General features: G+C 43.0%; 1 protein-coding gene across 1 annotated transcript in view; it reads left to right on the top strand.

Annotated features, from left to right (window-relative positions):
• Positions 1 to 5,000, top strand: part of LOC143019135 (uncharacterized) — a 23,130-nt gene that overhangs the window by 406 nt on the left and 17,724 nt on the right. The window lies entirely within an intron of this gene.

The following is a 5,000-nucleotide window of genomic DNA, read 5'->3' as shown; positions in this document are numbered from 1 at the left end:
AGATTGAATGGTAGGGGTGCAATATGTAACATAGCCGGGAGGCAAATAGAAAAGAGGCAGAGTGAACGAAAGAAAAAAAGAGATTTCAAGAAAGATGCTACGCAGAAAGGATTAGGTGGTGCAAAAAATTAGGGAGGCTGTATAATGTGAGCTCCAGGACAGAAGGAGAAGAAGGAGAAGGATGAGGAGGAAGAGGGATCCGGGAGGAGGAGGAGGAGGAGGAGGAGGAGGAGGAGGACAAGGAAGACGAGGACAAGAACAAGAGAGCGACAAGGAAGATGATGAGGAAAATGAATGAAAAGACAATGGAGAAGAAAGAAAAGGAGAAGGAAAGTAAAACGAGGAGAGGAAGAAGAAAGAAAATCATACATACATCATACATATACCAAAGGCTTTTTCCCCCTACACGGGGGTAGCCAAAAAGAAAAAGGCATAGAAACCACTCCCACCCATTCCATTTCCTATATATTCCACTCCCCTCCACCCTCCTCCCTCCCTCTCATCTTGGCACCTCCTGGATGACGGGTCATCCCTGCACCTTGTCCACTGCCCTGGGTCAGAAGCAGTGTCACAAGACACAGCACATCCACAGCAAGGCCGCTTCATAAATTCGGCGACCCCCCCTATCCGTCCCCTCATGCAGAAAAGAAGGCGGGGAGAAATCCCTTCGGGCTGCGTCAATTTTTTTTTTTTTTTTTCTCATACATACTTCCTCACCCCCCATCCCCCACCCACTCCCCCTCATGCATCACATCATCATCTATACACAACCCCTCTCCATTCACCCCTATCTTCTGTCCTCTCCCGTCCTTCCTCCATAGACATTCCTCTCTTTTGTAATGCCCCTTTCACCCCGTCCATCCATCTCATCCTAGGACGCCCCCTCATATTCACTCCTTCCGCCTCTGCCTTCCACACTTCTTTTACTAATCTTTCTTCACTCATTCTTTCCATGTGTCCAAACTATCCTAATACCCTTTCATCAGCCCTATCTCCCAGTTCCCTTTCCACCCTATTCTCCTCCTCACCTCCTCATTTCTCACTCTATCTAGCCTAGTAACCCCTATCATACTTCTCAGATATTTCATCTCAAACACATTCAAACTCCTTCTATCTTCCTCTCTCATGTTCCATGTTTCTACCCCGTGCAATGCTGTTGGCACAATCACTCCTTCATATAACCTCCTCTTAGCATCCATTCCCAGATGTCTATTTCTCATTACACTTTTCAATCCACCAAGGCATTTACTCGCTTCTCTCATTCTACATTCTAACTCCATCTCACTCCTCCCTTTCCTGCCACATTCGCACCCAAGTATCTAAAACTATCCACTTCCTCCAGTCTTTCACCCTTAATGCTCACCTCCAGCCTGCTGTCACTCTCTCCCCTTGTACATCTCATCACCTTACTTTTACCCATATTTATCTTCAGCTTCCTTTTTTCACACACTTTCTCAAACCCTGTCACTAACTTCCTCAATCCCTCCTCTGATCCTGCTACAAGCGCAGTGTCGTCAGCAAACAACAACTGGCTCACCTCCCACTTTTCTCCATTTTCTTCAATCATCTCCAATCCCTGACCCACTACCCTTCCATTCACCTCTCGCACCACCCCATTCATGTAAAGATTGAACAGCCAGGGCGACATAACACATCCCTGACGAAGTCCCACCTTTACCTCAAACCATTCACTCTCTCCATTTCTAATCCTAACACAAGCTCTACTACTCTCGTAAAAACTTTTGACTGCTCTTAACAGCTTTCCTCCTATCCCATATATCTGCAGTACCTCCCACAGTTCCTTCCTGTCTACCCTTTCATAAGCCTTTTCCAGATCCATAAAAGCCCCAAAAACATCCTTACCTTTTCCTATAGCTTTCTCACATATCTGTCTTACCACAAAGATCTGATGTACACAACCCCTACCTGTCCTAAACCCACGCTGTTCCTCACCAATTACTCCCTCTGTTCCTCTCCTAATCCTCTCAATCAAGACCCTCCCATAAGCCTTCCCAACTACACTTAACAAGCTAATCCCTCTGAAACTACTACATTCACACTTACCCCATTTCCCTTGTAAAGCAGAACTATACAGGCACTCCTCCAGTCCTCCGGTACTCTACCCTCTCTCATACTAACATTAAACAACCTCACCAGCCAGTCCACCATCACTGTACCTCCTTTCTTCAGACATTCTGCATGGCATCCATCCAGACCAGGTGCCTTACCTGCTCTCATCATCTTAACAGCTGCTTTCACTTCATCCTTCCCTATTTCTCCTCCATTTTCCTCACTCATCACTCTCATTTTCTTAGCGCTTCCCAATGCAACTACCTTTCCCTCCCTATCCTCCTTCACATTTAGCAACTCCCTTAAATACTCTGCCCACCTTCCTCTCACTGCCCTTCTCTTCCATTTTCATCTCTCCATCTGTACCTTTTACCTTTTCTTCTCTACTTAATTCGCCTCCGTTTTCTCTTTTAATTTCCTTCCAAAACATCTTTTTATTGCTTTCAATATTTTCTGTCATACTCTTACCCCATTTCACATCTGCTTTCCTCTTTGCTTCCTATATCTTATGCTTAGCTTCCCTTCTCTTTACTTTGTTCCTCGCATACGATTCCCTCGTCATAATTTGCAGCCAATCTATGAATGCCTGCTTCTTCTTTTCTACACATTTCTTTGCTTCCTCATCCCACCACTCACTACCCTTCCTTCTTTTTCCTCCCGCCCTCCTTGTTCCACACACCATCTTTGCACACCTTATGACTCCCTCCTTGAACCATCCCCATTCCTCCTCCACTCCTAGTTCTACTGTATCCTTTACTCTCTGCCACTCCTCTTTCAGTTTCTTCTTAAACTCACTCTCCTTTTTTCCTCATTTAAGCAGTTCACTCTAAGTACCTCCCTACCTTCTGCCCTTTTCCTCTTTCTCCACCTATTCTCCACTCTCATTTTACCTTCCACCAGAAAATGATCTGATATTCCCCCACTCTCTCCCCTTAGAACATGTACATCCTTAACTCTTCCTACCATACTCCTGGTCACCACTATATAGTCCATTAACGCTCTATCTGCCACCCTTCCATCCACCATCCTCTCCCATGTGTACTTATGCTTAACTTTCTTCTTGAATACTGTATTTGCTATCATCAACTCTCTTTCAAGACACATCTTCACCATCATTTCTCCACTACGATTTTTACCTGGAACTCCATACATCCCAATCACTCTGTGTTTTGGTTCATTTCCTACCCTAGCATTAAGGTCTCCCAATACAACTACATTGACATTTCTCCCTAATCCCTCTATGCACTCATTTATATCTACCCAAAAAGCCTCCCTTTCCTCTACACTCTTCTCACTACCAGGTCCATACGCACTTACAAAAACCCACATCTCCCTTCCCAGTTTCACCTTCATCCACATCAACCTTGATGAAACCTCCTTTCACTCCACTACCCGCTTACTTATCTCTTCACTTACTAGTATAGCCACCCCTTCTCTCCCTCGTCCACTCTTCACTCCTGAGTACCTCCCAGCTACACTCCCAAACTCACAGTTGCCCTTTCCTTTCATTTTAGTTTCACTCAAAACCAGCACATCCTTATTATTCTCACAAACATACTGCTTATCTCTTCCCTTTTACTATCATCCGTACCACATCCACGCACATTAAAAGACCCAAACCTTAGGGTACTGGTTGGAAAACTCCCAGACACTCTTATGCCTTTTCTTTTCTTTTCAGGAATGTCCCCTTTCGGGGCTACAGGTAGTAGGACTCCTAATCCCATCCCCGTCCCGTTTTTTGTCGCCTTTTACGACTCAAGTGGAAAGACTTGGTGGTAGCATTCTCTTCCCCCACCACAGGGTCGGCGAAAACAGAAAATGAATACTCAGAGAAATGGTACAGGACAGCAACAAGGGGTTGGAGGACAGCATAACGGAGGGACAGTCGTAGTATAAAAGTATCATCATTTCTCTATGAACAGAGTTTTCCTCTATCATAGACAAAATGATGTGTGGCTCTGGTCCGTAGGGGCGCCCCATATAGACCCTAAAGTATCAACTGCATGCTACTTTGCCACAATAACATGCAGCCAATACCCCAGACGGGGTAAGAAAATAAAGTCAAAAAAGGAAAAGAAAAATAAGCTAATGTAGCAGAAGAAGAGAACAGAAGATGAAAACAAAAAAGGGAATATAAAAGAAAAACAAAGGAAGAGAAAAAAAGAGGAAGAAGAGAAATGTAAAAGAGAAAAATAGAGAACAGAAAAGAAAAGAGGAGAACAGAGCAAGAAGAAGAAAACAAAAAATAAAAACAAAGGAAGAATAACGGAAGAAGAAAACAAAAGATCAGAAAAAATGGAGGAAGTAAAGAATAGAAGAAGAAAAATAGGACAAAAAAAGAAAATAAGAAATTAAAAGACGAGAGCAAAAAGAACACAGAAGATAATAGAAAAAGAAATAGCAGTACATAATAATAAAAATAGAAAAGGAGGATAAGAACAAAAGCATAAGGGAACATTCACATATAAAGAAAGAACTGACTGTATTAGTACTTTAACCCATAGAACCGAAGACCATTAGGTGTTCATTATTAGTTAAAAGTAAGTCCAGAGTATTTTCTCCCCTCGTAGGATCGGTAATTACTTGTTTTGGGAAATTATCCTGCACCACATCTAGGAATTTCTTCGCTTCCTGATCTTTCCAGTCAGTGTTTCTATAATTAAAATCTCCCATGATCACAACGTTTTTGTACTGGGACGCTCTGTGAATTTCAGGAATCAAGGGATCAGTCTGCTCAATGCTGATGTTAGGAGGTCTATACAAGACCCCAATAATAACTTTCTTGTTCTTGCCTATAATCTGTACCCAAATAGATTCCGTAGAAGAGATCTGAAAAAACAGCTTTCCCTCCACTAAGTGGTGGGTGTATGGAACAAACTAAACGACACAATAGTGTGTGCAAAAACCATACATGAATTTAAGAGCAAATT

The sequence above is a fragment of the Oratosquilla oratoria genome, chromosome 36 (assembly GCF_046742065.1).
Source record: "Oratosquilla oratoria isolate Oo_2021 chromosome 36, ASM4674206v1, whole genome shotgun sequence".
In the NCBI taxonomy this organism is placed as follows: Eukaryota; Metazoa; Arthropoda; class Malacostraca; order Stomatopoda; family Squillidae; genus Oratosquilla; species Oratosquilla oratoria.
Note: the sequence above shows the minus strand (reverse complement) of the source record. Positions and strands in the feature narration are given on the sequence as shown.